The sequence below is a fragment of the Tenrec ecaudatus genome, chromosome 15, assembly GCF_050624435.1.
Source record: "Tenrec ecaudatus isolate mTenEca1 chromosome 15, mTenEca1.hap1, whole genome shotgun sequence".
In the NCBI taxonomy this organism is placed as follows: Eukaryota; Metazoa; Chordata; class Mammalia; order Afrosoricida; family Tenrecidae; genus Tenrec; species Tenrec ecaudatus.
Genome location: NC_134544.1, coordinates 72,824,779 through 72,835,034, shown reverse-complemented (window position 1 = coordinate 72,835,034; position 10,256 = coordinate 72,824,779). Strand labels below are relative to the sequence as shown.

The window sequence follows — 10,256 nt, the reverse complement described above, 5'->3', positions numbered from 1 at the left end:
GTGGAGTTGGGGGAGGGAGAAACTAACAGCAATGGTGACTGTATGAGACCACTCAAAGGGAACAAACATCAGAATTTCAGGTGATAGGATGCAAGGGGTGGTGGAAGTTACAGCAAAAAATAGATAGATAGATAGATAGATAGATAGATAGATAGATAGATAGATAGATAGATATTGAGGGTTCTGCAGGGGGGGTGGTTCCAGGGTTGGGGCGGGAGTGGATAGGAGGAGCTGATATGAAGGTATCGAAGTTGATAATAGCAGTAATTGTACAATTATGTTTGATCCAATAGAACTATAGATTTAAATACATAAGCTGCCACATAACTACACTTGAAGGAATATTTTAAGAGATTTCTTGTTAACTTCTGTAGCAAAGTTCCACCAGAAACAAAGGAAATATTTTCAATACTCCCCTTTTTTCCTTTCACCCCTTATACAATTTGCTTATAAGGTATTAATATCTATTCCATTCTCTTAAATAACTCTTAGGTAAGGTGGCAGTAACTTGTAACACTTTGAATTCTCTATAACATGGAACGAAATTAAATATCCCAAACCTTCAATACAATGTCAAAGGATTTCCAGAGTCAGGTCTGATTTTTAGTGGCACATCTGTACTTCTTGAAATTATTACATGTCTGAAATCGTCACCCCATATTTTCTGACATGCATTAAAAATGTCATAGCTATCGCCGACCGCAAATACAGGCACTGATGAAAACTGCGTTACTCTGATTTTTAATGCATCTTTTTCATGGTCTTTCCCCCACGCTGTTATAAAGCTATGTACTACTGCTGGAACAGAATAGCCTGGAACAGGACCTTTTGTTCCATAGTATTTTTTATTTAAAGAAATTCCCACTACTTGATGTGCTCCTGTAAAGCAGTCGTTCACAACCTTCCTAATGCCACGACCTTTAATACAGTTCCTCATGATGTTGCTGACCCCAACCATAAAATTATTTTGTTGCTACATCATCACTGTAATTTTGCTACTGTTATGAATCATAATGTAAATCATAACGTGTTTTCCGATGGTCTTAAGTGACCCCTGTGAAAGGGTCGTTCGATCCGCCAAAGAGGTCATGATCCACAGGTTGAGAACCACTGCAAAGTTAACCAAATGAGCAGAGGCTCCAATGCCAGCAGTCACTTCAGAAGATAATCCTTTGTAGTCAAAGTCATATAATTTCTATTCAAGACCATTTAAGTTGCAGATGTTTCTAACACACATTTAGCCAATATTGTTTTCTGTTCCCTTGACTTTGTGGCTACTGGGATTGGATCCCAAGACTACACAAGTATAGTCTCAATCCAGTATTGTAGATGTGTCTACTGATTCTGAGTGACCTTAGTACAATGTTGTATGGCAGCAACTGAATGTTCTTCTAGCCCCTGCTTGAAAATCTGACCCCAGTTTAGATGAAATATCCTCTGTCAGAGAGATTTTTAACACGTACATATAAAGCAGGTGATTTATGTTCCATGAGCACTTGGCAGGCTCTCTACCTTGTTGCTTGGGAGACCAGCTCAGAATATTGCACAGCCTGAGGGTAAAAGCCTTCCTTCATCTTGGTGTCCATCAAACATTAGTGGACACATACTATATTTGTCCTTTTGTGATCAACTAATTGCATTCAGCATAATGGTTTCCAAGTCCCTTCACATCATGTGGTGTTTCATAATGTCATCCATCCCTGTTTTTCAGAAATGCATGATATTCCACTATGTGTATGTATCAGAGTTTATTTATCCAGTCTCCTAATAATAGGTATTTGGACAGTTTTCAACTCACCCAACATGGCAGAGTCTTTTACAATAAAATTTCCTAGGATAACCTTTACTACTCTCAAAGCATTGACATGTTTTGTGTTGTTATGTAAAGTCAATCATCATTGACATTTTTCTTACCAATGCAATTTTCAGTTTTCTTGGCAGGATTAATCCTTAGCCCCATGACAACCATATGCCCACCCAGAAATGACACAATATAAAACCTGTACAACAATAAGTAAACAAACAAAAATAAAAAAGCAGTCCCACCATTCTCCATAAACTTCTGATCTGACCTCTACTTGGAATCTATCTTTGAGATCTTCAAGACCTTCCTTAAAATGCTCAATTCATCTAAAAACCACCATTTTATATCGAGCAGCCAAAGTTTCATGTCCCCTTGAGTTTCTTAAATACGCGATAATAGCCTTCGGTTCAAAATACTTTTCTTCCACACAGTACAAAACACAGACCGTGCTTTTCATTCTTTCTTTCTTTTTAAAGACTCTCTAAGGAAACTAAGACAACTGTATTGCTTAGAGAACTTGTTTGCAGCAATCCACTGATTAACCAGTCATATGCGTATACATTTTATTTGGAATAAACCCTTGCATACAGAATCTGCTTTGCTACCAAGCTCACTGGCTCCAACTGGATCCTAGGCTCTTCTTCCCAATGGGAAAATAAATAAATCTGTAAGGGACCTTTGTCCCCCTCCCGCCTCCCTAAATTTTTATTTTGGGTAACATGCATTGGGAACTGTCTCAAACAACTTAAGTAAATACATGTTTGTTTTTTCTTTTTGTCCTCTTGATTACCCAACTGAAAAATTTGGCAGCCTGTACCTTGGTGGACTATCTTCTGTGAGCCCAGCACAGCTGTCTCACTGGGTTATCTCACTGAGTGCCTTCATACAATACTCAGAACTCAGAACTCAGACCATTCAGCTCCATGCAGGCTGTGCTTATGACGGTTTCACTGGTCATGGTGACTCTGCCCTGGAACTTTGGTGGGTATCTTGTTCCATCATTACTAGTGAAGATCTCTCCCATCCACTCAAACCTGTGTCCAGGGGACTGCCTCACGCAGCCAATAAGGTAACTGGTGAGTGAGTGTCCAGAATTTTTGCAGGAGATCTTCACTGAAGCACCCCGCTTCTTCAATCCAGCACCAGATTGGACCAGCTGGACCTCAAAGTCACTGCCTGTTGAGTGAAGACAGGTGGACAAAATCAATCTAGAGTAGCTACAACCACTTCCTCCTCCCTGAGACCGGTGACTTCTTGCCCGGTAGCTGCCACCACCAAGAAGAGGATTCTCAAGATCCAGTCCATGGTGTGAGAGCTGTCTCCTCAGAGTTTCTGTCGGGGAGGGTATGCTAGTTAAATGATCCTTCGGGAAACACAACATACTCATATTTGATCTAGTAGATCTCTGATTATTTGCATATTCATGTGGTGGAGTATTTAAAAGTAAGGCTTGTGATTAATAAATTACTTGTCATGAAGAATTCTATCTATCATGCAATCCCTAAAATTCAATCAACAAAGTTGCATTTTGAAACTTTTGAATCTTTGTGACAACTTTCTAAAAACTTTGTATTTCAATCACTCATGGAAATTATAGTGCCTCCTGATTTTTCATGTGATTAAATATTAGAATGCAGCAGTTCATTAAAAATTTTCATTTTTTCATCTTAAACTTCAGTAAACTTTAAATTAGTCTTCTTTGGCAGTCTATGGATATTAACCTTTCACTGACTTTGAACGTTGTATTTCAGGATGAAATGATTTGGACAATGACTACAAGATCATTTTTTCTTCAATTTTTCATTCCAGAAACAGTAAACCATAGATTTATGGATTCCCAAAACATCAATCCATTTAAAGTTTTGCATACTCAAGATATCAATATTCAGCATTCTAGTGATTTATGAAAATTCCAAGTGTATTGGAAGCATACTTCATAATTCCATAGTCTTATTTTATAGACATTAATTTCTTTAGCATCTTATGTTATTTAGTTTTTACCTTGACTTGGATGAATGTTAACAGAGCAAATCTGCTTTCCTCTCAACAATCCATACCCATTTTCTTATATGTCATGGATTGCAATCCCCATAATACAATAGCACTTCTCCCACTTACCCCCTGGTTTCCAATTTGTATTACTTTGTTTTTACTACTTCTTCTGGCAGAGTATTTTGTACTTGGATAAATGCTGCCATTTTTTTTCAAATGGTCAATCATCCTGAGTGTGTGCTCCCTTGTGTTTTTTTTTCTCACCATGCTATCTACAGTTCAGTGAAACATTGAACAACTGGAATAAGTATTGTCCCAAGCCTGAAGGGTTACTGAGGTCTAATCGCTCACGGATTCCACTAGTCTCTATCCAACCAGTAAGCCCTGTCTTTTTAAAATGGTGTTCTACATATTTCACCACTTTATCCAGGCCTCCTAAGGTAAGGTAGGGAAATGTTGATTTTGTTTTATCCTTCCAAGGGCCATTTTTATATTTATGACATTATTTGTGGGCCATAAAATATGATTAACTTAAAAATTAGCCTGCTATAATTGACCAAACATTTACTTAACCCATCACTAATGTGATGGTAGAACCTATACCCCTTTGCTTATTTATTTATTTCTCATGACCCCTCTTAGATTGGTCGATAATGGTAGGCAGATGGCATCTTCTTCTGGCCTCAGGATTTTGTAGGCTGATTTCTGTATGGCGCATTATTTCATTGGATTTAGTGTTTCCACGCTATTCCATTGGATTTAGTCTGTGGTCACCTCGACTCTTATTTGTTCGGGGGAAGAGACAGGTGAATGGCTGCACCTTAAAAGAATCCTCACAAGTTCTGAAGACTTCTATCACTGTTCAATAATGTAGAATTTACCTCATTGTCTCTGTGGACTTCTTTGTGCCAACTAACCTTGATGTCCCAGAGACTGATCCCTGAGTGGGTCATTCTTTCTGGTATTTCTCTAAGCCTACGGAATGCCCATAATTTTGTCATGCATACTACAGCTTCTCGCTTTAGTCCTATCACATCAGCAATGAAAGTCCTGAAACCGTTTCTCCATCCATGTCACCAAGGATGTCTTTACCTTGAGGAATCAGCACTTTCCAGGTTATATTTTGAAAATATTCTGAACTTGTGGCTCAACTTCCAGCAGCATACTGGATAATGTTCTATTGCTACCCATAAAGTTTCCATTAGCTAATTTTTGAAGAGAAATCATCATGAGTTCTTCCTAGACTGTCTTACTAAAGGAAAGCCATTAAAATTCTCCAATATTCAACAATATTATAACTTCCAGAATCAAAGCAGTATTCAAGTCACCAGAAAAAACTAAGGATTGTTTTCATAACAATACTAGAACTGACTGATGGGTGGGAAAAACAGATAAAAAGAACGTACTTATGTTAATTTGTCCTAATACATTTAATTTTAAAAAGAGTATAACAAATGTTTACTAGTAAATTTATAGTTCAAATTAAATGCAATGCCGCAAGATAAAAAAACTACCAGAAGTTCACGTAAGAAGAAATAAGATACAAAATTTTGTGTATGTAGTGTTTATTAAAGAAACATTACCCATAAGTGAAGTGGCACTGAATTATACTTTTTAAGGAAAACCATCTAATCTGGAGGAGAAAACAACAGGAACGATGATTCCAGGGGAGGGACATAGGGAGGGACATAAGGAGGGACATAGGGAGTGAAAATGGGTGTTATCAATGCCAGGGACAAAGGAACAAGAAGTTATCTAAAATCGATGGCATTGAGGGTGTAGGGCTTGATCAAGCAATGTAACCGAGAAGAATTACTGAAACCCAAATGAAGGCTGAGCATGATAGTGGGACAAGAGGAAAGTAAAAGGAAATAGAAGAAAGGGCTAGGAGGCAAAGGTCATTTATAAATGTCTAAATACAGGCATGTACATATGTAAATATATTTATGATGATAGGGAAATAGATCTATGTACGTATATTTATAGGTTTAGTATTAAGGTAGCAGATGGACATTGGAGCTCTACTCAAGTACTCCCTCAATGTAAGAACACTTTGTTCTATTAAATTGGCATTCCATGATGCTCACCTTCCCAACATGATTGCTGAAGACAAATCAGGTGCATAAGCAAAGGTGGTGAAGAGAGCAGTTGTTGCCTGGCTATCAAAAGATATAGCATCTGAGATCTTGAAGGCCTGAAGATAAGCAAGTGACCATCTAGATGAGAAGCAACAAAGTCCACATGGAAGAAGCACACCAGCCTGTGTGATCACAAGGTGTCAAAGGGATCAGGTATCAGGCATCAAAGAACAAAAATCATATCATTGTGACTGCGGGGGACTGCAAAGTAGAAACCCAAAGCCCATCTCTAGCCAACTGGACAACCCCTTACAGAAGGGTCGCTGGGAGCAGACAAGCCAGTCAGGGTGCAGTATAGCACCAATGAAACATAAAAATTTTTCTCTCTTCCCCCCTCCGCCATATGATGACCCCAATTCTACCTTACAAATCTGGCTTGACCAGAGCAAGTACATGGGTACAGGTAAGAGCTGGAAACACAGATAATCCAGGGCAGATAAACCCCACAGATCAATATTGAGAGTAGCCATACTAAGAGGGGAAGGTGAAGGTAGGAAGAGACGGGGAACCAATCACAATGATCTACCTATAACCCCCTCCCAGGGGACTAACAAGAGAAAAGTGAGTAAAGGGAAACATCAGTCAGTGTAAGACATGTCAAAGTAATAATAATTTATAAATTATTAAGGGTTCATGAGGGAGGGGGTTGGCGGAGTGAGAGGGGGAAATGAGAAGCTGATACCACGGCCTCAAGTAGAAAGAAAAGATTTTGAAAATGATGATGGCAACAAATATAAAAATGTGCTTGACACAATAGATGGATGTTCAGATTGTGATAAGGGTTGTACAAGCCCCCAACAAAATGATTTTTAAGAAAAGAAAAACATCTATTCTTACATACAAGTCCAAAAATAATGGCAAAAACAAATAAACAATGCCTTCACAACAGGTCTGGAATATAAACACTTTAGATCAATGTCACCCTTTAAGCTCAAGTAATTTTAAACAATGCATTGCACTCATGAGTGTTTACCTGCCTGTGTTTCCATTCATTGTTAGACGTTTTTACGTGACACGTAGGATGAGAATGAGAAAGATAATCTGCTTGTCAAAAATAAAAATAAAATGGGTCATATAGAAAGATAATTAAGGGTCAGAGTCATGTTAATATTTCTACTGCAAACAGAGTTTACTAGTTCCTCCTTTCAAGTTAGCCGTGATGATTAGAAAATGTAGGGAAGAAATGAATAGTGAAAACTGTCCCTGGAGATGCTGAGAGCCAGTTAGAGAACATGCAGACTCCAACAGGAAATCCTCCTGACCCGCTCTTCAGTGCCTGTCTAGGGTGGGGACCTGTGATGTTTTGGGTCTTTAGTGCCTCCTGCTGCTCTTTGCCTCCCTTTCAGGGGAAGTTTGTGTCTGGGCTCACATTGAGTCCCCACAATGGATGTGTACCTTGCACAATAACACAGGGCTGTGTTATGTACAGTCAGGGAACTCAGCAAAAGGGAGAACTGGTTCTTGTAATTGTCTTTGGTGATTAGAGAGTGGACTTCAGAAAGATGAGTGATACTATGTATCACCACCATAGCATATGGGGCCCTACCACTGCAGACTCTTCCCCAAGGGCCAGCTCCAGCAGTAGCTACTGGTGATGGAGTAACCAGAGACCATACAGGTGAGGGAGAACAATAGGCTGTGCTTGACCAGACCTAGAAAAGACTCCTGAAGCAGCACCTGGGACAGTACACCTAGAAATAAAGAGAATAAGTTCCTGTCAGTCACATGCACTCACCACAGGCCCCATAAACCAGCTTTGCTATCTGAGACCCTCACCTTGGGGAACTGTCACCAGGCACAGGAGAACACAGAGCAATAGCGTCTTTGACCACAACTCTGCTTTTTCAGAGGAGTTACAGCACTGCCTGAAGATGTGCTGGCTTTCACAGACCAAGGGTGGAATGTTACCTCCACATTTAGGGCTTGTCATGGCCACTGAAGTGGCCTTACCCCAGGTGAAATGGGTGCTTGTTAAGTCTGAATATTCCTGCTCAGTCTCTCGAGTTGTGGTCTGTGCATGGCCACTGAATAACTGCTCAGAGAACTCACCTTGAATTAATTAACCAAGCTCACAGATTGATCCAGTTTGGAAAATTATTCATAGTTTTGACAATGCAAGCAGTGACACTATCTCTGAAAGTGCCATTTTAAAGCTTATTTCCCATTTAGATTTCTCCTTCATGTCTATCCCTCATATCAGTGTTTGCAAAAAGTTCCAGACTAAGAGTTGACCTCATGTATTTTCCTTCTTACTTGTAACCACAGTATAATCTCTAATATATTCTAATTTTTTAAGGTTGAAATACAATTAAAGAGTGGTACTCAAATGGCTTCTTTTGAGAAGATTCTGCTGAAGGGATAAGTAATGGCAAGGTTACAAAAACAACCCAGAGGTTTAGTCAATATCCAGAGATTCAAGCACAGGACAGTCTCCCAGTTGCCAGTTGGAGATCACTGAATTGAGTATTTTCTCCCATGTAGGCTGGAATGTAATCATTTGATCCTGGTCACTGCAGCAGACTGCCTGTCATCTCATGGCATCTGGGGTTGGTGGGTGTCTGAACAACATAAGATTCCGACTGCGTGTATCTCTGCACATTAGTCCAGGTCACTTTCTTTCTTTTCTTTTTTTCAGTCCAGGTCACTTTCATCTCTGTGTGTATAAGAAGTAGATTTATATACAAGAACAATTGAACATTGAGAAAATGGCCCAGCCCAGTCCAGATCAAGTCCATAAGTCTGATATTAGCCTATATGTCCAACAGCAATCTATAAAGTCTCTTCAGACTCACGAAACACATGCAATGATGCCGAACGTAGAAGATCACAGGCCAGTGGGTAGCAAGTCTTTGCATCCAGTGTCATTGGAAACATCTCAGCTCTGGCAGGGGTCTCCCAATGACTTCCCCAGTGCCCAGGGCTGCACAGGATGGGTTCATGTGTCCTCTCAGCTGCTATGTCTCCCAAAGTGTGAAGTAGTGAGAGAGAGTCTTTCCTGCCTCAAAGGAGGAAATACTGGATTTCCCAGAATTCCCATGAGAAGGCCATGCCCACACAGAAGCCTCATTGGCTATGATCTGATTGACAGGCTAGATTCCACTCCTACATTCTTAATCCTCAAATTGATAAATGATTATATAACTCCTGGAGTATCCCTTTGTAGACGACGTTTTTAATCACGTGCTGCAAATTATCCATATAAGTTGGCGGTTTCCTTCCACATTGAAAAAAAAACTTGGCTTGGGCTCTATAATCCACGATATGTTGTTTTTCTTTTTGTCCCACTGCTCCAAATCATGAAGTGATATTTGGTCAGTAATTTAATCAATGTACCCACAGAACTTTCAAATTTGTGGAACTTGGAAATTATAGAAAAATATGGGCCCATGAAAGGGCAATTAAAATTATCCAGTTTTCTACTGTTGTAGAGAAATCAGGCATAGTTCTTTGCAGCTTAAACTATTACAATCTTGGCAATCCACAGGGTCTTATAGGGTTTCTATGAATTGGGTGCTTTCATGTTCATTCAGTCCCATACACCAATCCAGGATATAAAATCCTTAAATACATGCCATAGCTACCAATGAGGCAAACAGCATTTATACATAAAAAAGGTATACTTGCACACATGCGATTTAGTGTATGAATAAAATCTACAAATTAATGAAAATTACAATATTTTTGGGGTTTTTTATAAATATTAAGGAAGAGGTCATTATTGGAGCAAATATTTTGGAGGGAACGGAAACCTTAGAGGTTGGCAAGATGGTCCTGTGCCTCCCCATTGCTCTGGCTCCAGAAGTCTTATCCCTGTGTTTTCTAAAACCATGTGATCCCTATAGATCACTGTCATTATGTCAGGGACATTGTGTTTGTGACGGCACTGAGTCCTCTCACTGTTGCTCTCACACAGCAATGGACCGCTGTGGCCTCGGGGTCATTGTGCTCAGCTGCAGCGAGAACTGCTTGGTGGGCATTCTGGAGCTTGAGCATCACTTCCTTATGGATGGGTGGGGTTTCTTCTACTAGAATATATCGCTCACAAACTACTAAAACCTCTTCTGCAGGTTTTGGGAGTTCCAGCTCTGGCAACATGGAGTCATCAGGCACCGTGAAGCTTAGGGAGAGGATCTGTGAGGGATTCATCACTCCTGGGTCCAAATCTTGGACAACCGGGAAAAGGGAAAATAATCACTGATGACAAGTAATGGAATCCTATGGCAACCTATTTTTGGAATCTTGACACGACTAGTGAGAAGTGACCACTAGGCAGAAGACTTTCCACAGGAAATTCATGACTCATGGACAAGGTCAGTGGATCC

The 10,256-nt window shown here is 39.8% G+C and overlaps 1 pseudogene; it reads right to left on the bottom strand.

Moving 5' to 3' along the window:
* Window positions 1–275: 275 nt before the first annotated feature.
* On the bottom strand, window positions 276–10,029 carry LOC142427511 (nicotinamide phosphoribosyltransferase pseudogene; annotated as a pseudogene).
* Window positions 10,030–10,256: the final 227 nt, after the last annotated feature.